Source organism: Saccopteryx bilineata, chromosome 1, assembly GCF_036850765.1.
Source record: "Saccopteryx bilineata isolate mSacBil1 chromosome 1, mSacBil1_pri_phased_curated, whole genome shotgun sequence".
Classification (NCBI taxonomy): domain Eukaryota; kingdom Metazoa; phylum Chordata; class Mammalia; order Chiroptera; family Emballonuridae; genus Saccopteryx; species Saccopteryx bilineata.
In genome coordinates this window covers 204,835,781-204,861,682 of record NC_089490.1, presented here as the reverse complement: position 1 = coordinate 204,861,682, position 25,902 = coordinate 204,835,781, and the positions used below count along the sequence as shown (strand labels likewise).

Here is a 25,902-nt window from a genome sequence, read left to right as displayed (position 1 = left end):
CTTATGTTGGTTTTCTTACCTTTTCACTCTTAAACATTTCAAATCTATTAAAAACACCCATGCAGCATGTTCTCTTTTCTAAGTGTCTCATGGTAAGCGCCGAGGAAATGCTCCCGGTCCCTTAAGAACGAAACCGTCAAAGGCTCTCCCATCTTCTGAGAACAGCGTGGTTTAGAAGGGGCACGGTTAGGCTCGCACTTCTGGGTCTCAACCATTTTTTTTTTTTTAAACACTGAAATGCTCACTGGTCGAGCTTTTGTGAAACTGCAGGTGAGATTTTTGACTAAAGACTCTTCTTAGTCTCTCTGTTCTATCAAGAGAAATCTTGGGTGGATGTTTCAGGTTTTTGTGGTTTTTGTGCAAGAGATCCCATTTTTTACTTGGCTTCAAGTCAGTTTAATTCATCTTGAAGCGCTGGCCGGACGCCTGTGAACTTGGGAGTCTCTGATGATCCATGTCCCTGTCTTCCCTGCGCTATCTCTTTCACAGTCAGATGGAAAGATGGTTTACATCAGGCCTGATGTATATTTGAACAGTAAGGTCACCGCAGAGTTGCATTGCCTTTTATGGGCCGGGGGACAGGCAGCCAGCCTTCAGCTTCAGCCCAGATGGGACACCCTGCTCACTGGTACGCCTGGTTTCCATGGGATATTACTGTCTAAGCACGTCTGTGTCCACCAGCGGAACCTTATTTAGAGCAGCACATCCTCTTGAAGCAGACTGAGGAGAGGACTTTGGTCCCAGCCCTCTGGAGTCTGGTTAAAGCCACCTGAAATAAGTATATGGTATGGCCCCAGACTCTGCTCTCTGTCCCCTGGGGACTCAGCTGTTCCTTTCCCCAGAAGGGCTGACCGTCCAGCATTCATGACGCCTGGCCTGGGGGTAGGAGGACTCTGCCCACTCGAACTCCACAGAACACTGAAACAACTGTTCAATTCTAGCATGGAGGATATGTTCAGGTTCTGGTAAGATGTGCCTCCATAGCTCTGTGTGTGTAATTAATCATAGGACAGTGTAGCTCAGGCATTGGTATGACTTAAATAATAAAGGCCAGTCTGGGTGCCACTATCACCATAGTCTAAATTGCTTTTCATTTGGTGTCACCCAAGTTTGGGGGATCTGTTTGGTATTTCCAGCAAACATAAAAAAATTACAGTGGTTCATAATGATCGAAAAGGAAACTGTTTTGGCCAGCTGAGTCTGTAAGCAAAAGGAGAAATAAATCTTTCTCTCTCTCTCTCTTTTTTTCTCCTTCTATAGAGTTTGTTTAAAGCAGCAGTTCTCAACCTGTGGGTCGCGACCCCGGTGGGGGTTGAACGACCAAAACACAGGGGTTGCCTAAAGCCATTGGAAAATACATATTTACTATACAATACATTTTTAAATAAAATACATATTTATTATACAATACATTTTTAAATAAAATACATATTTATTATACATTTTTAAATAAAATGCATATTTATTATACAATACATTTTTAAATAAAATACATATTTTAAATAAAATATGTATTTCCGATGGCTTTAGGCAACCCCTGTGTTTTGGTTGTTCGACTCCCGCCGGGGTCGCGACCCACAGGTTGAGAACTGCTGGTTTAAAGAGAGATTCAAAGTGATTGGTTGAGAGCTGTGTCGGTTCAAGATTCTCAGTTATGGTTTGTGAAAGATGGAACTTTTGAAGTTAGTTGATTGCATTAATAACACTCGTGGTTCATGGGAACAGAATTAAGAACAAATGAACTTAGAACAAGGTAAAAAAAGCAGTAGGAATAAAAAGAGGGTTTTCTTAAGGAGGAAAAGAAGCAGTTGGGACCCAGGACATGGAGGAGACCCCTTGACCACCGAGGTTCTCACTGCGGGGTTGTTTGGCCGCACACTTGTGTCCCTCCACCCCCAAATTTCTGATTCAGTGGGTCTGGGGGTGAGGCCCAATAATTTGCATTCAGAACAGGCTGTTGGGGGTCCACTGTAGGGCTGGCGCTCTGGGCCCAGAGAATGCCACTTTGCCAACCCCCAAAGGAAGATGGGGAGTTTCTCCCTCAAACGCCATGTTCCGGGATCCTAATTTTGCTCATGTCCTTTTATTCCAGAAATTTCTCCTCCACTACATCCATCCCCTGATGGGACACAGTGAATCCATATATATATATACACATATGCATATACACGTACACACACATACATATATACACACACATACATGTATACATACATGCGCATACACATGTGCACACCCATACTATACACACATATTCCCATACACATGCATACATACACATGCACATGTACATGCACACACATATATGCACGCATATACATGCATACACACATATACACACATACACATGCACATACACATACATAAACAGGTTTCTATTGCTTTGGGAAAGCAGCGATGTGTGTCACAAGTAAGGTGAATTGCAAAGTCACCCTGCCCTGCTTCTTGGTCAGCTCGTCAACAAATAAGCTATAGGATGTGCTCCTCTCTGCATCGCACTGGAGTGTCTTTCTTGACCGACTCTCACCCACTGGAGGGTTTTAAAATAGCAGAGTCTGGGGCCAGACGAGTTATGTTTTCGGTTAGGAGACGCTTCCAGGTAGCTGGGAGTGCAGCCGGGGTGTGGAACCTTTGATAGCTCTTCTCACTGGTTCTCAGTGGGTGATAGCGCCCCCAGGGCTGAACACTGGTTCTTGGGTGGGTGGGGGGATATCTTATCTGTAACAAAGGGACACACACACATAGGTGTCTAGTCCGACTGTGGTGTTAGCACTTCACAGGGACCAGGTGATAACAGAAAAGAGTACTTGGGAAGAGATCGTGAAAACGAGATTGGGGAACTCTGCCCTGTCTCTCTGCCTCGGGGAGACTGCTGTTAGTGTGTGGGGATCCACCTGCCTTTTGCATTGCAATGCAGATCCAGCAGCATGCTCTTATAGATACTGACAGGGAAAAATAGCATTTTAAAATTCTATTACACGTGGGTCATCTAGCTAGGTGCTTTTTATAAATATTACCCATTAACTCCTCATTACCCTGTGTTGTTTTTTTTCCCCCCTTAAGTGAGAGGCAGGGAGGCAGAGACAAAGACTCCTGCATGTGCCCCAACCAGGATCCACCCAGCAAGCCCACTCGAGGTTGATGCTCTACCCATCTGAGGCTGCTGCTCTGTTGCTTGGCAAGTGAGCTATTTTTGTGCCTGAGGCAAGACTGTGGAGCCATCCTCAGCGCCTGTGGCCAACTTGCTGGAATGAGCCATGGCTACAGGAGGGGAAGGGAGAGAGAAAGAGAGAGAGAGAGAAGAGAAGAGAAGAGAAGAGAAGAGAAGAGAAGAGAAGAGAAGAGAAGAGAAGAGAAGAGAAGAGAAGAGAGGAGAGGAGAGGAGAGGAGAGGAGAGGAGAGGAGAGGAGGAGGGATGGAGAAGCAGATGGTCACTCCTGTATGCCCTAACCAGAAATCGAACCTGGGACTTCCACATACCAGACCAACGCTCTACCACTCAACCAAATGGCCAGGGCCACCCTGTGTTTTTTGTTTAAAGTATACATCAAAGTTTTAGTTTTGTTTGATTCTGGCTTCAGCTTCACTCTCAAAATATACACTGCTCACAAAAATTAGGGGACATGTCAAAATGAATATGAAGCTATACAATATCCCCTATTTTTTGTGAGCAATGTATTTTGTAATGAAGACAATGTCCATCCTCCTGTGACTTACAGAAAAATCCACTTTTAACCTGTAAGGCAACCAAGCACCTTCCAATTGCTCTGACTCTCCACCATTGTCAGATATGCACGACACAATGTTTCATGCTACAACCTCACAGGGGACAGCCACCGCTGTGTCCTGGTCTCAAGCATGTCATTTTTCTAAAGAATTCTAGTAAATTATCATTTCATTCATTTGTAATAACATAACTTTTAGAGTATAACTTGCTACAAAAAAGCAACTAAATCAAAACATCTCTAACTGCGTGCATTCTTTCGCTATGTGCAAGGGTACATTTTCGTTTTAAAGTGTCCCTCAGGAGTTAGTTTTTATTCTGGCCGAGTGAAGCCAACAAATCAGGAGACACTGGGAAGATGGTTTGTCCCCCCTCCCAGTTCTCAAGGGGAGGGGTTGTGCCAGGCCCTGCAGGGCCACAGAGGGAGGGGCCAGGCGGGGTGGTCAGGAGGTGGGGAGCATGGGCAACAGCCTGTGTGTGCTTCCCAGGTGAGCAGGTGTGGGACGGGCAGTGTATGTATGTATGTGTGTGTGTCTGTGTGTGTGTCTGTCTGTCCCCAGCCGTTTGGTTTTGCCCCTGAGAGAATTAGGGGAAGAAAGGTAGTTTCCTAGGATGCCGGGTAGAGGAGGCAGCGGAGGGTGTGGACTCAGCATCAACGAGCTTGCGTATCCAAGGTGTCCTCCGAGTGAGCCGCTTACTGTCTCTAGGAGTAGGCAGCCCCTGGGCGGGGTGGGCCATCCCCAGTTATGGGGAGAGTGTCACAGATGTCAGAGCATCAGGAATGCTGGTTGTCTGACCACTGTGCTGGACACCCGAAACTGATACAAAGTAATACTGAGAGTAAACTGTCATTGAAAAATAAGATTTAAATGAAAAAAAAAGAGAGAAAGACTGCAGAAAATAAGGAAATATAATGACTATTGTTAAGCATAGTTAATGCAAGGTTGTATCCCAGAAAGTCTGAGCCACACACTAGCTTGGTTGTGGAGAAGGACAGAGACAGACAGATGTTGTGGAGAACACATAGCTGGGCACAATTCCATCTGGTCCATCTCTACACAAGCAGGCGGTTTTAACCATGTATGTATGCTCGTCTCCATGGTGTTGTGCACACGGGTCAGGAAGAATCAGCCGTCCCGAACCGTGAGACCTACTGGGAGGGGTTGCGGGAGGGGGCTTGACTGGTGTTCTGGCCTGGTCGGCTTGGGCTCCTGTCTGGTGTCTCTGTGCTGGTGTGCGTGGGCAGCGTCAGCAAGCGGAGGCTCTGAGCAGGCAGTCCCTGTGAGCGGACAGCACCAGTACAGGAAGAAACGGCCAGTTTGCTGGGACCCAGGGGTGAAAGCGTGTTGCTCCAAACAGGACCAGGAGTTTTATCATCGTTGTGGTTATGTCCACCGTCCAGCCAGCGGCAGGCAGTGCCGGGTCCTAAGAGGACCCTGACTCCCAGCTGTGCAGGGAAGTGGCCGCGACCCACGTCTTCACGCGGCCTTTCACTGACCAGCGAACCTCGGGCTACGTGTGTTGTTTCTCCAGACGTGAGCTTCTTTTCATCGTGAAATGCTGACTATATCTATTCCTGAGATTAGAAGCCATTGAGAAACACACGTAGGGAACGGATGAAGTTTTAAATGAAAGATTTTTTGAGAGCTACACTGAATGTGCGGAGGTGAAGCCTTAAGGACCTCTTGATATTCCCCCAGAGTGAGCCCCCCACCCAGACTTAGCCAAGCTGGAGACAGAGCCCCTCTTCTAACCTGGTCTCAGGACCACTGAGATGTATCCCGCGGAGGGGGTCTCCTGGGTGGGGGGCCCAGAGGGCTCTGACCTGAGCCAGGCTCCCTCAGTCCCTCCTCCCAGGCTCGGCCATCGGGCAAAGTGCTGCCCTTCCTCCTTAAGAGGTGAGTGACCGGCGATGGAACAGCAGACAACAGTGTCCGTCCCCCCCCCCCCTGCACCGGAAAGACCAGAGGCCGGGACTGGAAATCCCCGACACTGCTTTGAGGGTTATTATGAGGACAGATGACAGATATGCCGAGCTGGAGGAGGCATTTAGATGGAAGGGGATAAATGCCACATGCTCCTGTCCTTGGAGCCAGTGGGGACTCTCCATGTCCGCACCATGACGGAAAGCGGAATAACCCCACGCTACGAACTGTGCCACCGTCCTGTGCACTCAGGCGGCGTGTGGGCCCCCAGCCAGTCCCGGTGAGCGCGAGGATGTGCCCTGTCTGCTTCCCTGTGCCCCCAGGTGAGCAGGCAAGCTCTTCCGAGAGGACTGAACAGGGCCTGCGCAGGGCAGGTCCAGGATGCGGACAGGAGGTGCCCAGGAGGAGGCGCGCAGGAGGGAGGGGGGACCTGAGGCCAGAATGTCCGCCTCCCTTTGTCTTCATTGAACATGTATCTGTTGAATTTCAGGTGCTCAGCTTGAAAAAGTGCATCCAGTTCTGAGTGGCCCCTGTCCCCTGTGGCTCCCCAGTGCCCTGCAGGTGGTGGCCGGATCGACGCCACCACGTGCCAAAGGGAGGCGGACATGTGCAGGGCTCGGATGGCACAGGGCATTGTTCCAGGGGAGCAGGAGGGGGCCAGTGCCTGGGGCGCCGGTTCAAGTCCAGAGAAGTAGATGTGTCTGGGGAGGCTGCTCACATCCAGAAGTTCCCAGGACGTGGTAAGCAGGCCGAGAATTTGGACTTCACTGTCCAGAGGAAGCAGAGTTGTCTTGCGAGGTCAGAAATGAGGTTGGGAGGGGAGTGAGATCGCGTGCAGTGGGGGGCGTCGATCCAGCCACCACCTGCAGGCTACTGGGGAGCCACAAGGGACAGGGCCACTCAGCACTGGGTGCATTTTTTTCAAGCTGAGCGCCTGAAATTCAACAGATAGGTGTTAAATGAAGACAAAGAGAGGTGGACATTCTAGAAACATCGTTGAGGAAGTGTCAGTAGGAGTTGCCTGGATACTTATGGAGCCGAGGAGACGTCAGAGAGTACTGCACGGGTGTTACACACGGGCGGGCAGCCGTGTGAGCTGAGACCCCGTGGAAAGCAGGTCTTGCCATCTTCCGTGGCCCCGATCTATGTGATGCTCTGAGCTGAAACGGTTGTGAGAATTAGTGAAGGGCAGTGGGCGGGGGCTGTCTGTGCACCCACCCGTGCCCTTGGGCCACGTCCCATCCCTCTCTGACCCTCCATCCTCGTGACCCACTCAGTGGGCCCGTGTGCTCAGTTATCAGACCTGGATTCAAGCCCTGGCCACCTTGAGGAAAGTGAAGGTGAAATTTAACCTCACAGATTTTCAGACCTGTCCTGTTACCTTAAATCCTCCAATCTTAAGAGTAAAGTGCGCTTTTCTCCATTTTGTTTACCAAGCTACGTGATCGAGCGGTCCATTATAGAATAAGTGCTGAACTTGCCCCAGACAGGCCGGTCCCGGGCTTATGTGGTTTTGTTCACCCCTTAGGACTTGGGGCAGGTGGGGGGCTGTGGGGGGGAGAGCATGGAGAGGGGTCAGAAGTTCACGGCTGCAGTTTCCAGCCCTCCCCCAACAGCTCTGCCCTGCGCCTGTCCACCGTGTGTGAAAGGAGGGAGACGTGGACCGCCCCTCGGCCATCCAGAGAAACAGACGACGTCCATCCTTGTTTCTCTTCTAGAGGCAGGAGAACTCTGTCAGACGAAAAGTTGAAGTTTCCCTTCCGTTGCTCGCCCTCGAGTTTTTGAGGGTTCAGCCCCGGCGTGCCCCGACAGCCACTGAGAGAGCTCCGCCTGCAAGCACACCCCAGTGGTTCTGTGTTCCGAGGTCAGACACTCCACTGTGGTTTGATTTGAAATGTGTTTCTCTGAGGGATCCGTTCTGACGTAAGACAGGGGACACCTGGACCCTCCATGGTGTATTTCCACTCAAGGGTTTTGGGGTACCTTTGTTCATCAGTAAGTCAAGCCGAAGTGCATTGACTCTAAAGGTGTTGGTAACGCGGACTCTGTTGTTTTTATAACAAGACAAGCGTGTATTTTCCTCAGGAGCAGGGCACTGATAATTGCATCTCCGAGGTGTATCCCCTGACGGAGTGGAAACGGTTTCCTCAAATCAGCCCTCTCTGTCCCGTTCAGTTCACTGACTGAGTCACAGGGGTTTGGGTCCTAAATTTAGCTTTGGAAGCTTGCCACAAGTGCCAAAGAATTTGCTAAATTGGTTTCAAATGTTAGCGCTGTGGACTCGGGAGTGAAGAAGTCTAACAGGAGTGATGGTCCTGTCATAGTGAGAGCTCGGCACAGAAAGAAACGATCTCCCTCTCTCCTTCCCTCCCTCCCACCCTCCTTCCCTCCCTTCCTCCCTCTCTCCTTCTCTTCCTCCTTCCCTCCTTCCTTCCCTCTCTCTCCTTCCCTCCCTCTCTCTCCTTCCCTCTCCCTCTCTCTCCCTCTCCCCCTCCTTCTCTCCCTTTCTCCCTCCCCCTCACTCCCTCCCTCTCTCCCTCTCTCCCTCCCTCCTCCTTTCCTCTCTCCCTCTCTCCCTCTCTCCCTCCCTCCTTCTCCTTTCCTCTTTCTCCCTCTCTCCCTCTCTCCCTCCCTCCCTCTCTCCCTTCCTCTCTCCCTCTCTTCCTCTCTCCCTCCCTCTCTCCCTTCCTCTCTCCCTCTCCCTCCCCCCCTCTCTCCCTCTCCCCCCTCCCTCCACATGATCACCTAAAGCAGAACATGTGCGGGTGATAACCCTGAGGCTTTCCAGCCACCTCTGGGCAATTTAAGGACACGGACAATGTGCTTTATAAAAAGATCGCTATATACATTCACTTTTTTTTTCACCCAAGGCCTCTTTTAAATTACTCTGGGGTGCATCTGGTACAAAGAAACAGGGAGATATAAAAGAATCAAGAAAGAGAGAGCCCCCCTCGCTTGTTGCCTGTGACCCCCTCCCCAGTCATTCTTCCCTAGCCGTGGTCCTCTCCCAACTACTCCATGTGCTGGAGTCCCCACAGGGCTGTCCTCGAGCGTCAGCGGGGGGCGGGGAGGCCTCTTGTCTTCTCTCTCTTCACCCTCTCCCAGGGTGCAGTGGGCTGAGGGGTGACCCCGAGGAGAGATGTGTCCCCCTAATTCCCCGAGCCTGCGATGGTTCCCTTTTGTTACCTCCTTTGGGAGAAAGGAGTCTTTGCAGATGTCGTTGAGGGACAGAATCTGAGATGAAGAGATCATCCTGGGTTATTCAGACGGGCCCTAAATCCAACAACAGATGTCCGTGTAAGAGACACAGGGGACAGGCTTGACAAACAGCAGAGAGACGGCAGTGGGACCAAAGACGGGGAGCTCAGAGTGATGGGGCCACAAGGCTGCCAGCCAGAGACCGCTGCAGCCGCTTCAGGCTGAGAGGACCCAGGAATGGGGTCTCCTGGGGGCCTCCAGAGGGAGTTCTGCCCCACAAACACCTGGAATTTTTAGACTTCTGACGTCTGGACTGCAAGAGAACAAGTTTCTGTTGCGTGAAGCCTGCGGTTTGCAGTCGCTTATTACAGCTCCCCGGGAAGCAGGTACCCCAGCGGTCCCATCCACGTCTCCTCCTCAGACCCTCCTCCCTGCCTCCCCCCGCAGATCTGACTCTCCAGTCCCGACCTGTCCCCAGAGCGCTAGACCATGCACCTAACTGCCCACTTGACCTCTCCACTTGGACAGCTGATTGATGTACCTCAACCGTAATGGCTCACAGAACTCTAGGTTTCTGGCTGCTGCGCTCCATGTATAAGGCGCACCTTCATTTTGGGGCCCAAAATTTGAAAAAATATATATTACATAAGTGATTGAACTGAAGTTTTATTCATCATAAAATTCATACAACTCCTCATCACTGTCAAAACTCCCGTCTGTTAGCTTGTCCTCTGTGTCTGATGACGAATCAGTCTTTATAGATCGCCTCGTCCTCAGTTCCATCTATGGCATTTGAAATGCCACAACCACTGTGTAAGATGCACCCAGTTTTTAGACCCCAAAGTTTTCAAAGAAAAAGGTGTGTCGTGTACATGGGGAAATACGGTACTGTAAGGTATTTTTCCCCGCCCAGAAGGAAGGAACAGGGCTCGGAGCCGCAAAGTGTGAAATAATAAACGGCTTTATTGAATACAGAGCTCACACCCTGCCCGGCAAGGTTCCCTGGCCCCAAGGAAAGAAAGATGGAGAAAATGGAGGCTAGGGAAGTTGCAAAGATTAAACCGCGTGGCAGATATTTAAAGGGTCCCTCTAGGGAGGTGGAGCTACTATGACGTGGTGAAATTTCACTGGCTGGCAGACGATCTCTTCTTTCCAAATGGTTCCTGGGAATCTTCCTTTGGCGGGCTTGATTGTGGGCGGTCCTAGCCAAAGTGGGCAGGTCTGAGTTCCTATGTGACCATCCCTCTATCCACCGACCTTACATTCTGACCTTTTGTGTTAAATAGAAAAAGGGGCGCCGTTTATTTGTCTGGCTACTTCCTGCTGAATAGGGGCATCATGGGGAGGGGGAGATCAGAAGGTGGTGGCTTTGAGGGGTGTCAGGAGGAACATCTGTGTGGCCGTGATTGGAGAAACTTCACAGAGGCGGTCCTGTAAGGATTTAAAAAAAAGAGAGGAGTAATAGGGGAATTTGCAGGGTCCAGCCTTTTGGTGAGCTGGAGATGGATGGAGTCCAGTGGTTCCGACTGCCAGAGGTCCTATAAGGAGGCAAGCTTGAGGCAAAAATGCATGTCAGGAGTGGCGTAAAAAGGGGAAAGGAAGAGGGTCCCATCCATTCCCATAACCGAAACCTGTGAGGGAACTAGAGGTCCAGAGTATGAAGGCAAAAACAGAGAAGGCAGCCCCCATGTCCACAAGAAATGAGGTGGACTGACTTACCCACTTGTTGCAGAACCCTGGGTTCTCCAAGTCCAGGACATGTCCTAGGAGTTCGAGCGATGCACCCACCTGGCTGGATTGGCCTTCCATTTGGGCGGCTTGTTCTCCATGTAGAGGCGCTGAGGAAAAAACCTGTTGCCCAAAGAGGCAATCTCTCCGCCAGTGACTGGGCTGCTTGCAGTCAGGGCAGGGCTCAGTGGGCAGCCGCAGGCAGGGGCCCTGCTGGGACCAGTGGTCCTGCTTGCCACACTTGAAGCAAGCTGCTGGTGGCTCTGCTGGCCTCAGGGTTGCCACAAGAGTTTGGGTTTGGAGCGTTACCTTCTGCTGCATGGGGGCCTGGCGAACAGGCCTGTTTTTACTAGTTGGGACCGTTAAAAACTTTAAATGCCGTGTTCACAGGTTCCGGATAGGGGTTTGGGAATAAGAGGAGGGGTTCATGCGGAGCCCGGCACCCAGATCCTGCAGGAAAAACGCTGGAGCCAAAGGCAGGACAGGGCAAGAACTTCCTGTAAGAAAATTGGGGTTGGACTTCCGGAAAACCGGTGTAAGAGCCAATGCCAGGCTGAGAAAGGCCTGACGGAGGCGGGACTAGAGAACACAGTGAAGGGAGGGGCCCCTGGCCAGCAGGGGAGGAGAAAGAGAAGGTAGTTAGTAGATGGCGAATAAGAAACAGGTTTTTGCGAAGGGAGGGGAGAGAGAGTTTGGAGTCCGCGGAGAAGGAAAGATTAGGAATAGAGGTTTCAGGTGAGGTTTCTCTGGCCAGAAAAAGGCCTGCGCGGTGTGGAACAGGTGGCACAGAGATTAAGGACGGTTGCGCAAATAATTAGGAGCCGTGTATGAAAGAGATCTCCAATGAGTTCCCAGCTTTCTTTGGCGATAGTTAAATTGGTGAGGGTGTTAACACCGAAAGTCCCTTCAGGAGGCTAATTGAGTGGGTTCTGTGGCCTGGCCACAGCGGAGAAGAAGAACAGTTTCTTCTTCCTTAGGGAGGGAAATTCCTGTGCCCCAACAGCCGCACTCAGTTCTCGGAGTGGTCAGACCTGAGCATTAGCGTCCTAAAAACTCAATGTCCAGCCACGGATGAAAGTGGATGTGCTTGGGGAGGTCTCCACAAGCACATGCTCACTCAGACGGACGGAAAAGACTTTCCTGACATAGCTACGGTTTCGGACAGGGAGTCTCGGAGGAAAGAACTGAGAGGAAAGCTGGAGGCAGGGGACTTACTGCACCGTGCACCGAAGTGGGTGAAAGTTGGAGAGCGGAGATCCTGGTTCTTTCTCCTGGGGGAAAGGAAAGTAGCGGTCCTTGCAGACTTCTAACTCCTTCTGGGTTTTCGGCACCAAATATGTAAGGTATTTTTCCCCGCCGAGAAGGAAGGAACAGGGCTTGGAACCGCAAAGTGTGGAATAATAAACGGCTTTATTGAGTACAGAGCTCACACCCCGCCCGGCAAGGTTCCCTGGCCCAAGGAAAGAAAGATGGAGAAAATGGAGGCTAGGGAAGTTGCAAAGATTAAACTGCATGGCAGATATTTAAAGGGTCCCTCTAGGGAGGTGGAGCTACTATGACGTGGTGAAATTTCACTGGCTGGCAGACGATCGCTTCTTTCCAAATGGTTCCTGGGAATCTTCCTTTGGCGGGCTTGATTGTGGGCGGTCCTAGCCAAAGTAGGCGGGTCTGAGTCCCTACGTCACCATGCCCCCATCCACCGACCTTACAGGTACTAGGAAAACCGAGGTGAACAAAGTCACAAGGTCCCCGATGCCCAAGCCACGGAGCGAGGGAAGTCTGCCCGGATAAAGGCAGCGTTGTTCGTGCAATGCTGGAGTTTTGAGCATGTGTTTTGGGCTGTTCGTTCCTTTTATTAATCGGCAAGTAGCTAAACATCTTCTGGCAAAGCAAAAGTAAACGTCGCTTTGAAGAAATGCCTACAACACAGGAAGGTCATGCAGAGACTCAGATCTGACTTTCCAAAAACCGCAGCCCCTGCTCTGAAACATCCGTGACTGTGAGGGGTGTCCAGGCCCTCCTAGGATCCCTCGTGTCCCCAGTGTCTGTCTGACTTGTCGGGCCAGGCTTTGATCCTCTCCCAAAGCTCCTTCCAGAAGGCCAGAGCTAGAAGCCTCTGGCTTCCTTTTATGCTGGGCCAGGTGTTGAGAAATCAGCTTGTGGGGGGGGGGGGGAGGGGACTGGCAATAGGAAGAGCTGGCAGAAGCCGCCCTGTACCCCGCACGGACCCAGCCCTGCGTCCGTGTTGAGAAATGGTCTCATCAGCGTGTCCGCACTCTGCTGGCCTGTCATGGCTTGGGAGAATGACGGGTACTCCCCCCTGTCCCCCACCTTGCACCGACCACCGTGGCCACAGTCCTGACCTTGAGGAATGCAGACCGTCTACAGCACCCGGAACCCAAGGGAACGTAAACGGAGGGCACGTGCGTGACGTGTGGGTGCAGCCACCTCAGGAGGACCAACCACGTGATGGCCACACAGGACCGGGCTGGCCTCACGGCGGCGAAGGCTGTCCCTCCGTGTGAGGAGACAGGTGAAGGAGAGACGTTTTTTAAAGCAGAGTGGAGAGAGAGAGGGGTAAATATTGCATCCGACTCTAAGAAAGAACCATTGTTGGAACACCTTCTGGGAGAGAGTGCGTTCTTGTGCCCAAAGTCAGACTCTCCGCCAGGCACCGTGAGCAGATATCTACCCTGCGAGACCAGGACAGGAGTCTCTGTCCCATTTAAGCATGTTTGCACCCCAGAAAGACTAAATTTGACTCCTGTCTACAACCTCACAGCTGAATTAATTCAGATTAAGGGCGTAGCTGCACCGGCCTCCGTACTCAGAGACCTCGGGGCCTGCCCTGCGGGGCTGTCATCCATCTTCGGTGACAATGAGGCAGACTGGTGACATCTGGGTTCTCATGCATTTAGAGCTGATCCCCAAACTTATTTTTTTAAGTTCTGCATCTTTAACTCTTTTTCTTTAAACATCTGAATTTACCTATTTCTTCTATCTATCCATCTAATACAAAGGGATGCGAGGACCAGTTTGCTTTTTTTTTTTTTTTTTCCGAAGCTGGAAACAGGGAGGCAGTCAGACAGACTCCCGCATGCGCCGGACCGGGATCCACCCGACATGTCCACCAGGGGGTGATGCTCTGCCCCTCTGTTGCATCCAGAGCCATTCTAGTGCCTGAAGCAGAGGCCACAGAGCCATCCTCAGCACCCGGGCCATCTCTGCTCCAATGGAGCCTTGGCTGTGGGAGGGGAAGAGAGAGACAGAGAGGAAGGAGAGCGGGAGGGGTGGAGAAGTAGATGGGCACTTCTCCTGTGTGCCCTGGCCAAGAATTGAACCTGGGACTCCTGCACGCCAGGCCGACGCTCTACCACTGAGCCAACCAGCCAGGGCTCAGCTTGCTTTTTAAAAGTAGTGTTATGACATGTTGTGATGATTTTAATCGCATCGTCTGTCAAACCCAGTGTTGCAGGGGTGTGTCCTTAGGCCCTCCCACCTGACAGCTTGTATTAAGCTATTTTTACAGCCTGACCAGGTGGTGGTGCAGTGGATAGAGCGTGGGACTGGGACTCGGAGGACCCAGGTTTGAAACCCCAAGGTTGCTGGCTTGAGTGTGGGATCATGTGGTTTGAGCAAGGCTCACCAGCTTGAGCCCAAGGTCACTGGCTCGAGCAAGGGATCACTCACTCTGTTGTAGACCCCCCCCCCCATCAAGGCACATATGAGAAAACAATCAATGAACAACTAAGAAGCTGCAACAAAGAATTGATGCTTCTTATCACTCTTCCTTCCTATCTGTCCCTATCTGTCCCTTTCTCTGTCTCTCTCTGTCTCTGTCACAAAAATACAAAAAACCAAAACTTTTTTTGCATAAAGGGCTAGAAAACCTGTCATTCACCCTGAAGTGCTGTCTCCAGACAAGCCCACAGCAGCACGGGGGCCAGAGCAGTCCTGGACACATGCTGTCCTGGAAATGTGAGCACTTCTAGTCACATGCTGGCCAGGCAAGGCACAGTCCCCGCTGGGTTGGATACACAGCCTGCTGGGACAAGCACGGCCTCTGGATGAGGGCGGGGCCCCAGGAAGACCACTTGCCAGGCTTCTGGGTCCACTCAATCTAATGCTAAAATTCAGAGGTGCCCAGGAAGTTTCAGTGAGTCAGCAATAAGTCAGAGATAAGGAAAGCACATTACCCGAGGACACTTCAGTTCTCGGTATGTTAGGGTTCCGTTCCCCTCCCTCCATGTCCTCTCATTTGATTTTTCATTCATCTGTGGCTGTTCTTACTGAAGAAGATCTATGATAAAACGGTCGTTTATTCATTTAACAAACACTTCCTTACATTTGTTAGACACTGGGCTAGAGATGCAGATGTTCCTACAAATGTGGAAATAACCCTGCCTCCGAGGAGCTCGTAGCCCAGGGGGTCCCACACAAGAAACTTGACCGTCCCAGCCCCCGTGATTGTGTCCCCACACAGGCCAGAGCGAGCCTCCAACCCCGGATGCACTGGCGTCTGCTCCGCCCGGACATCTGCCTTCCGGTCATCTGCGTGGTGCGGCTAGCTGCTCCTTTATCTCCGATCTGACGTCAGCCCAATGCCGGGTCCCTCCATTCCCACACGGCCATCACGAGGACAGCTGATAGTGTGCCTCAGAAGCTGACCGGAGCACGGTGGGGACATGGGATAGCACAGCCATGAAGGTCGAACGACACAGGGCACGTTCCTCCTGTGGGCCTCCCCGGTCCCCACCGCCAGGGCTCTCTCACTGTCCGTGTCGCCCACCCATGCCCAGGCTTCCATCCAGCCTCTGTCCAGCGTACCCACCTCCAGCCCCTCCTGCGCCCCCTCTGTCTGCTCTGGGCCGTCCTTGCTCTCTGCTGTGCAGGCAGTTCTGCGCTTTTCCCAAATTCAGACCCAGGCCCGCTCTGTCCAGACCTGATTTGGCCCCGGGCAGAGGTCCTCTCGCGTCCTGGCGTCCACGCTGCAGCCTCTCTGGGAAAGACGGGGTGGGAGCATGCGCTCGCCACTCCTTTCTGCATGCCGACTCACCTCCGTGCTCCTGCAGCAGCACATGCTGGGTCTGTCTGCTCCGTGCCAGGCTCTGGCACCAGGCAGGAAACCGTACGAGCCAGGCACAGGCGCCATCCTCATGGACACAGGTCCCAGAGTGCCTACGAGATGCTGCAAAGAACTCGAGCCGCCTCCGCGTACTGGGATGGGGCTGCTGGCCCAGGAGCTGGGTCACAGCACAGGTGGCATGCGTCTCGGTGGACCCCAGACCACAGCCGCACAGAGAGGGGCTCCAGGCCTGAGTTGCCCCTGGGGTGCTCCCAGCGCTGGGCTGCTGGAGTGGAGAGAGGAAATGCACGCGGCTGATCTGTCATCGTCCTCTCCCCTCTGGCTCCTCCTGTACCTCAGGGCTCATGGGCAGAACAGAGGCGTGAGGTCCCCAGGGAGGAGGGAACGGCAGGTTGCCCTGGATTTGCAGCTTCTGGCTGAGCCACCAGATGAGAGAGGAGAGTTAGTGTGTGCTTCCTTCCCCTGGGCAGTGCCAGGCCCAGGGGGTCCATGGCATGGCTGGGAGGCTTTGCCTTGACCATGAAGGACTATGGGGCTGGGATGGACCATTGATGCAAAACTAAAAACATCCTGGCACCACTTCTGGGGCGATGCATCCCAGAGACAGAGTATAGGGCCCCCCACCAGGTCCCCTTGGGAGGGTGTGGCCCCAGTGGGGACCCGGTTTGTCCCCAGCTGTGTGGATTCTATTGCTGTGGGCCCAGAGGACTGATGAGGGTCTTGTGGAACTTGACCCACCGAGGGAGGGAGGGAGGGGCCTGGAGGGTAGGTTCCTCCTCCTCACAAAAGCCCTGAACAGTCACCAAGGAAACGGCCATCCTCAAGAAGCTGCACTGTGGGTGCGTCTTCTCCCTCCTAACCAGCTACACAAAAGTACCCGTCATGGTGGCTGCCTGACTGCGCGTGCCTGGGGTGGCCGCTGTTCCTCCACTTAATGTTTAGAGCCTTTGGAGGTGGGACTCAGCCCGTCAGTGGGTCCTAACTGAGAGCCCATCACAGTCCAGGCCCTGTGTTGCTACCCATCGGCTTGCCTTCCCTCCCCTCCTCTCTCCTGCCCCCTCTACCCCCCCCCCCCATAGGGAGTAAAGAGGCAGCCACTGAGCTTCCTGAGAGCTCTGCCGTGGACCCTGAGCACTGACATTCCCTGAGACGGGGCTCTGCAGACACACAGTTCCCCCCTGTGTGTGTGGGTTCCCCAGGGTCCTGGCGTCGGGCTTCCCGACCAGCATGCGGCACGCCCAGAGCCTGATCCTTGCTGAGTGGTGACCCATGTCAGCGCCCAGGGACACCGAGCTGCACTCAGTCCTCGGCCAAGGCCCTGGGGCTTCACGGACAGCTCAGCTGAGGGCTGAGGGGGGTTGCTGTACCCATACCCACCTCTGCAGGACCCCCGATCGCTGCTGTACAGAGAGGTGCCACGCTTTTCCTGTGTGTCTGGATACCTCTGGGTGATTCCCTGAGGTACCGACCATCTCCTGAAGAAAACATGAGATACGCAACATCTGACTAAGCTTTGTAACACCAGAGCCTGTGGGAGGTAGCCCCCTTTACTTGGCTTTGGTGGGGTGGGGGCTTTATAACTTAACAAAAAGTAGACCCCCTTAAAATGGGGACCTTTCTGTGCACCTGTGACCTTGGGGAATGTGATGCAATGAAGACACGCGGCTAATCCACAGAAGTCTAATGCTGGTGAGGGACCCACACCATCCAGTACACGCATTAACTTCAGGGTCAAGGACCAGCCAAACGGCTCCTCATCTGGCAGTGGAAGGACCGGCTGGGGTCAGTCTGGCCCCCCGGATGCCGGGAGGAATTTGGGGGGAGCCCCAGCTGCTTATGTACTTTAAAGAGGCAGGAACGCCCTGGAGTCAGGAGAAGGGCACTGGCGGCCCTTGAACTTGCTAAGGCCAGCCAGGCCTCCTGTGCTCCAGACAGACCCTGGGTCCAGAGGAAATGGTTTCAATGGAACTGTGAAAGCCAGGCCCTGGCCTCCTCAAGATGTTCTCTCTCCCCGACGTTGTTATTTTCTATGTAAAACTACCATTTAACCCACCCTCCCCGTGCTGACATCCCCAACTCAGTAGGGCGTGTGAGTGACAGACCTTCCAGACGGAAGCCCGGACACTGGACGATCAGAGCTAAGCTCATGGCGGGGGGCCAGTCGCCGCACCACGGAGTAGAATGTGTAGCCAGGGTGCAGCGCTGGGGCACGCCGCCAGGCAGGGGACCCTGCGGAGCGGGAGAGACCAGGGCCTGCCCCTGAGCCCTAGGGTTTGGGTTGCCAAGTAACGAGGTCTGCCTTGGGAAGAACGTGAAACAAAATCAATTTGTGAATAGGTAGAGAAACACTGTGAGTTTCCCACGGGCGACATCACGGGTTTATCCCCCCCTGCCCCGCGGAGGGATTTCCTCTCTGAGACCGAAGCGCGCTGGGCCGGGGCCTGAGCAGACCTTTGCGTGTGCGTGTGCGTGTGCGTCTGCGGGGCTGCGTGCCCGCGTGCCCCAGGTGGGGTGCCCCAGGTGGGGTGTCCCGGGGAAGCGCTCCAGCGGCCAGAACTCCAGCTGCTCCACACCGGGAATCACAGCGTGGTGTGACGAGTCCGCAGGACGAAGGGCGTGAGGACACCGGGGTCCCGGGTTATCCCCGGGCCTCTGTCCAGGTTGCCGAGGACGGGGCGTGGGTGCGCAGTGGGCTCCAGGGCCCTGGCACAGAGCAGGATCACAGTGCTCTGTCCCCGATAGCTCAGCACCGTGGTCGTGGCTGTGACGCCGCAGCGGCCCGTTGGGGGCCGGCGTCTCTCCGCGGTCTTTATAATCCCCTGAAACATTTCTCGGTTGTGTGACGTTGAAGTCCCCAAGATGCTATAGAGACTTTCCATTGCACGGGGCTCGGAAAAGTGTTGTCTTTCAAACCAACCCACACGTGTGGTGTTGAGACTGGAGCCTGCGGTCGGTCGGGAGGAAATAGACTCCTTCCCCCCGCAGATCCTCGTGAAGAGCCTGCATGGTCCGTCCACAGAGCCTCCACTGCCCTCTGCCGCCCTCGCCGGGAAGGCTGGCCTTGGAGAGCTGGCCCTGCCCCCGGGTGGGGAACAAGGCACATTCCAAGCAAGCGCAGCACCACCGGACTTGGAATTTCCCAACAGTGAAGCCGCCAGTGGCCTGAAGCCACATGAGCAGAGTGTTCTCGTGAGTCAGGGTTTTCTGCAGGGTTCAGGGTTTTATGGAGTTCTGCATGTTCTTTCCACAAGGTCCCTCACAATGGCAAAAGCTGTTTATCTAGAGATTGGTTACAAGAGTTTTTTTTTTTTTTCTTTCTTGCTGTAAAATGTTAGTTATGTTTTTCAAACAGGGAAAATTAGTAGAAATGGCAACCACACTGATCTTGGAGAGCCTCTCTTCTTTAAAAATGGAGTGAAGCTTACTTGATAGAATTGCCTCCTCTTGTGGGAATGGTCTGTCATTTGCAATTAAATAGTGGGTTCTTGGAATAAGGAGAAAATGGAGAGGGCGCTCTCCATTTCGATTGTCTTCTTCTAACTTTTAATTAACAACATCGGGGCCATCTCTGTCCACTCTCTCTCCAGAGCTTCTATTTCATAATAGCAGCAAAAATAATTAATAACGGACACCCAAGAGCCTCCCTGGAGATCTGCTTATCATATGTATTCACTGCTCACCCAGGAAAAGTGTCACCTCACATCTGGTCTACTCCTGAATTGAAAATTACCAGCAGCCTGACCAGGCGGTGGTGCAGTGGATAGAATATTGGACTGGGACTCAGAGGACCCAGGTTCAAAGCCCCGAGGTTGCTGGCTTGAGTGCAGGCTCATCCGGTTTGAACATGGGCTCATCAGCTTGAGCGTGGGGTTGCCGGCTTGAGTATGGAATCATAGACATGACCCCATGGTCGTTGGCTTGAAGCCCAAGGTCGCTGGCTTGAGCAAGGGGTCACTCACTCTGCTGTAGCTCCCTGGTCAAGGCACATATGACAAAGCAATCAATGAACAACTAAGGAGCCACAACAAATAATTGATGCTTCTCATCTCTCTTCCTTCCTGTCTGTCTGTCTCTATCTGTCCCTCTGTCAAAAAAAAAAAAAAAAAAAAAGAAAGAAAAGAAAAGAAAGAAGAAAGAACATTATCAACAGATTCTACTCACTTACCCATTGGGTGTCAGATGTCAACCAGGCGCCCGGCAAACACTCATATGAGTGAACTGTGCTTGTGTCCTACGGTGCTCACAGTTCAGGTCAACAGGTGCTTTGGTGAGACATTTCCACAGGTTATGTCCCAGTTGTTCTCAGCTGGAGCCCCAGAAGTTTGCTTCTTTGCTGCTTTTCCATCGAGACCTGTGACACGGTCTCTCATGACTGCTCCTGCCCCTCGCTAGCCCTCCATACTCACTAAAGACATGCCTCCCTCTCCTTTTTTAACTGTATACCTGTTAATAACTCGATACCTCCCTGGGACAGGGTACATGCATCTGCCCTAAACACCCCACCTGTTCTCTAGTCACAAGAGTGTTTGTGACTAATAGAAAGATAATGTACATTCAGGTGCAGATAATCTCGTTTTTATTTTTATTTATTTTTATTTTTTATTTGTTTTGTGACAGAGAGAGGCAGAGAGAGGGACAGACAGGGATAGACAGACAGGAAAGGAGAGAGATGAGAACCATCAATTCTTTGTTGTAGCACCTTAGCTGTTCATTGATTGCTTTCTCATATGTGCCTTGACCACAGGGGGCTACAGTAGACCGAGTAACCCCTTGTTCAAGCCAGCGACCTTGGGCTCAAGCTGGTGAGCCTTGCTCAAACCACATGAGCCAGTGATCTTGGGGTTTCAAACCTGGGTCCTCCACATCCCAGCCCGACACTCTATCCACTGCGCCACCTCCTGGTCAGGTGATAACCTCTTGTTTTAAATCTGGAGGGACTGTAATAGCAAATGGTCCCACCTTATCCAATTACTGCCCAGACAGAGAGCTGCAGCCTCCACAGCTTCAGGGGGAGATGATGACATGTCACCAGTGAGGCCTCAGTAAACCTATTGAGCAAGTTAGAGTATTCGGTCACCAAGAGCATGTTTTGAAAACACAAGGATTGGGGGTGGGGGGGGGAGGTGGCTTTGCCAAAGGCCACCTAAGGATCGAATACACAGGCCCTGTCGCTGCTCCATGTCATTCTGTTGTGGTCAAGTAGGGACTTGGTTATGTTGGCTCCAGTTTTTCCTCAGAGTATGTCGTCGGAGTCACTGTGTGGTGTGTAAGTCAGGAGCTGGGCTGCCTGTCCATATGTGGAAGCCCTGAACAGAAACCCCAAACTTCTCCCTGAGAAGCTGAGTGAGCCGAGCCCAGCCTGTCTCTGGGGGCCACCAGCACGTGGGAACAGCATGGCCTTCTGTCTGGACAGCTCCCTTCTGTCCCCTCCATCCTGTGGCCAGCATGTCTGCCAGCAAGGTGAGCGATAGGGACTTGTCAGTGTGTAACATCTCGTGTGCACACTTACCCAGTGTCCAGCCGATGGAAACCTGTCTGTTCTAAGGAATAGTTCAAGAAAATGCTCCATAATTTTTTTATATATATACAATAAGTGAGTTTTGAAATTTTAGGGGCATTATTCAGTCCTCCCTCCCCGGATTTCTGAATCAATTAAGAGATAGGCCAGAGTTTGACATATGGAGCTAAACATTAAAACAATAATAATAATAAAAAGCCAGCTTTCTGGTTGGTAGAGCTGGCCCCAGTGGGCTTTCTGCGGTCCCCTCGCCCCCGAAGCGTGTACCCATGGGCATGGCCCCAGGACCAGCCCCTTGTTAGCAGTGGGCAGAGGAAGTGGCCAGTGGGACAGGTTGTGCTTTGCTCCTGGGAACGTCATGTAAATTCCGGAACACGTGGCCCATTTCCTTTTACCTTGCACCGGGGGGGGGGGGGGGGGGGGGGGGCCTTGCCAGCTGCCGGCAGGAGCCCCTCAGCAGTGGCAGAGCTGGCCTGGCATGGGGGCTGAGCACGTCCTGGTGCCACTGCAGGGCCACCCTCCTTCACACCCCCCCACCCCCACCCCGTTGCTCCATCTTAACCCGCAGCCTGGTCCTTCCAACCGGAGGCAGACAGCTTGCATTTCTGGGGTTTGCTCAGCGCCTCAGGCCAGCTGCTCCGGCTCAAGGGGGATTAATTTAAACACCAGCTGCTGTTCAGTAACTCATTGCCCTCCATCAACAGACATTTATCATGAGCCTTTTAAACAGAAAGCAAAGAAAAACACAGAGCGAGCCCACAATTTTCGAGAGCAGGAAGCTGACCTGTGAGGCCAGGCCACGCCGGGACAGCGGGTGCAGGACGGCTGAGGACGGCGGCCCTCCCTGGGGTCCAGTGTTCCCGGCGGAGCCGTGCTCACACGCTCTCAGGGCCGGCCTCCAGGTTGTTGTGGTGCTTACCCTGAAGGTGGGCCCCGCACCATGACTCGGACCTGAGGCTAAAATCACGCCTCTGGTGGGGGCCAGCCTGACTCGTTCTCAGGGAAATGTTCACTTCCTCCTGGGGTCTTGAAGCGCAGGCCAGCCTGGTCCCGGACTGGAGAACAAAGAACAGGCCACCCCCCGCTTTTCAGTTCACCTGTAATCCTGGGGAAAGGCGTAGGTCAGGGGCTCTCCCCCTATTCAGTTAGCCACTGCCCTCCAGAGAGGAGTGATGGGAGCCCGCAGAACTGTGTCCTGTCTCAACTACGAGAAGAACGGAATTCCCTCCTGTGAGGAAGCTGGGAAAGGTCTCCCAGCCCCAGGTCACTCTACAAGGTGGACCTCACAGTGCTGTCCGTCCGTGCTGGTGGCCTGGGACCTTCCTGGCGCTCTCAGGGCCCTGAGCCGCTGCAGATTGACAGGTAGAACTCAACCGAATCCTCGCAGACATCCTAACATAGGATGCACCTGACCTCGATGGACCCCGACAGAGCCTAAGAGAGAGAGGGAGACCAGACAGCATTTACCACACAGCCCGCAAGCAAGGCGGACGGACAACCCCTGGGTCCCCACCTGGGAAAATCAAGCATCTGAGACAGATGTTCCTCCCCTCCCCCTCCAACAAGGCAGGAGCTAATCAGGTGGAAGGAACCCACAGGGAAGCCGGGCAGACGTCTCTCAGGCGCTGAGCCCGGTTCTCTCCGTCACCTCTGGCCTTCTCCTGGGACTGGCGTCAGGTTTGAGGTTCCGTGGGTGGAAGCATCTCTCCCTGTACCTAACATAAGTCACACGTCTCCGGGTTTGACCCTTGGCTGTCACAGGGGCTAGCTTTGTGACCTCATCCAGGCCACTGAAATCTCTGAGTCTAAGTTGGTTTTGCACCACAGAGGAAGTGCTTGATACATTTAACGCCTTTCCTTTGAGCATCAGAAATGAATGAGTTATCTTGGACGCAGAGGTGCTAGTTTTGGAAGCTGGCTGTCCCCTCTGATGCCTGCTGCTGCGTCCCACACAGCGACTTGGCCGACAGCAGGCGCAGAGGACAGCGGCTGAGCCCCTGTGTGAGACCGTCGTGGGCTTGCGTCCCCATTCCATCGTCCACCACCAGTTGTGCAGCTGGAGGGTCATTGAAGAGGTCTCATCTGTCCACTACGCTGACAAGGCCGTCCCACTGGGAAAGGAGCCCCACAGCCAGACTCGGGTGGGCGGGAGAGAGTCTTGGAGCCAGCATCGGACTCCTTACAGGTTAGAAAGGTTTTCGGTATGACAGACTGTCTTGGCCTCTCCCAACAACTCCGTCAGGAGTGGCCCACGCCCTGAGGGTGTGCACACTGGGAGGTCAGCTTCCTCTCCGGGTGGGGCCCCTTTGTTTGAGGATGCCTCCGCCACCGGTGCCGCTGCTAACTGACCTGTTATCATTCTGTCACTGGGGCGCGTGAGGTGGGTCCATCCCCGGGCCGGGCAGGAGGTTTGACCATCCACTGTCAGAATTTCCCTTCATCAAACGTAAGCACAGATACTGCCAAGTACTCTCCAGTTTTTAAACTTCGTGTTTTTTGTTGGAAATTAAACCCACGCGTGCCGACGTTGTCACCAAATTCAGAGGGCTACTGGGCAAACTGCCCGCATCTACCCCTAACGTCCCCACCCCACCAGAGAGCCGTCATAAATGTCCACATTTTGTGTTTCCTTCCTGGCCTTCTGAACCACAATTTTGGATTTTAAGGCTCGGGACCCAAAGAAGCCTGGGTTGTTCCCGATGTTCCAGGGCAGTTACGTTGACCGCACCCACCAGTGGCTTCTGAGCCTAAAGAATCGCCCTGGAGAGAGTAACCCGCCGTCACTCTGACCATATTTTAGGAAGTGTAGATTCTGTGCTGACCAATGTGGAGACGTCCCTTTCGTCTCAGGAAGAAAGGGCAGCCACTCACATTGCCCCTCGACAGCCGAGGCCAACTCAGGGACAGCCAGCAACGCGGTCATGCGGGTCACGGGGCACACAGTTTGGAAAGGAGGATTGAGAACGAGGGTTAGATGCCACCCAGAGGGGGCACTTTCGACAACACGGTCAGCACGGGGGGGGGGGGGGACATGGCCACAGAGACCCGCGTCTGCCTCCCCTCACAGGCGGAGCTGCGGGCACCTTACTCAGGCGTCTTCCCTCCGGCGTTCTCATGTGCCTGAGTCCAGTTCCGGAGGCGAATCTTCTCAAAGCCAAGTTGTGTCACTGCTCTGCTGGGGGGTGACTACTCGGTCCGTCCCTGACTCCCCGGCCCATCCTCGGCCAATGGGCCCAAGAGGCCCAGACCCCAGGATGCTGGGTGCTGTGGACTTCCTGCCGGATTGGGTTTAACTTCCCTGCAGCTCCCTCATCCACCCACGTTCGTGACCTCTCTTCCCACATCCGTCCCAGTCGATCCATTTGGCTCTGACATCTCCTTTCCATTCGAGTCCCGTTGCAACAATCGAATTCTGACACCTTTAGGCTGTAAGAGGGATGCTTTCACCATCCCTCCGCTTAAATCCTTGTGAGCAGTGTTCCCTGATACGATCGCTGTCCTTGAAATGTCTTAGCTGGCATCGAGGGTCCTGTCCCCAGTGGTTTCAGTCCCTTCCTTAGACTCCTTTTCCTCTGCCAGTGACACCACCCCATCACGAATTCGCCGTCACTCACATTTCTGCTCCCCCGGGACCCCTGCTCTCCCCTGGTGTCTGTGCTCCCCGTCCTGCCCCTCATCTCCCTCCTCCGGGTGGTGACGGACACATGCTAAGGCAGGCTTCCGCCACGTCATGTTTGCACGGCCCGGGCGGTGTCCTGGTTCCTCTGCCTCTGGTCGTCTCGGTCCGTCCCGCACACAGATGGGTCTCCCCAGGCCGCTCAGGAGCTGTGATGGTTTCCTGTCACGACGGGGTACACCCGAATGGCTCGTCCTGGCCTTCGAAGCTGCTGCTACAGCCCAGGAGGCCACCTTCCTCCCTTGACCTGCCTCGCGCCCCTCCCCCGCTTCTGCCAGAGGGAGAGGGACGGGAAGGGCCCACGCATCCCATGATGGGGCTGGAGGGGCTGAGCAAAGACTCCGCGTAGGGCGATCAGCCATCTGGGAGATGGGGTCCCAGGAGTAGAAGGAAGACACATCTACCAGGTAGACCAGAGCTCAGGACAAGGAGGAGAATGGGAGGATGGGGGAGGTCTGGGCACGTCTTTCTTGCAGAAAAAAGACAGACTGCAAGAGTGAAGCCAGGCCCTGGCTGGTGGCTCAGTGGACAGAGCATTGGTCTGGTGTGTGGATCTCCCGGGTTCGATTCCTGGTCAGGACACACAGGAGAAGTGACCGTCTGCTTCTTTCTCTCTCCCTCTCCCCCTTCTCTCCCTCTTCCCCTCCCACAGCCAGTGGCTCGATGGAGCGTCACCCTGGATGCTGAGGATAGCTCAGTGCTAGAGCATCCTGGTTGGGGCACTTGTGGGAGTCTGTCTCTCTGTCTTCCCTCTTTTTAAAAAAATGGGGGAACCTGCAGTGGTGCAGGGTGGGGCAGCATGCTGAGAAACCCGGCACACAGACAGCACCCGGTTCAGCTGCCGAGAGGCGTGGAGGAGCCCAAGCATCCCTGTGAAGGCCACAAGCAGGACCCCACCCTGGGGAGGAAGCAGGGAGGTGTGACAAGGACAAGAGAAGCCTGTCACCATAGAGGAGTTGGGTCATCGTGCACCTCACCAAGGGCAGGATTGGGTTGCAGAGGCTATGAGGGCTGGAAGGTGGCTATGGGCTTTGTTCTGTAGAACAA

At 53.6% G+C, this 25,902-nt stretch overlaps 1 protein-coding gene and 1 long non-coding RNA gene across 2 annotated transcripts in view; one reads left to right on the top strand and one right to left on the bottom strand.

Moving 5' to 3' along the window:
• SYNPO2 (synaptopodin 2) overlaps positions 1 to 25,902 on the top strand; it is a 138,600-nt gene that overhangs the window by 49,859 nt on the left and 62,839 nt on the right. The window lies entirely within an intron of this gene.
• LOC136307146 (uncharacterized) lies at positions 9,793 to 12,269 on the bottom strand. The gene is made up of 2 exons (XR_010725833.1): positions 10,567 to 12,269; positions 9,793 to 10,278 (listed from the first exon to the last, which is right to left on the bottom strand). It is a non-coding gene; the product is annotated as an uncharacterized lncRNA (long non-coding RNA).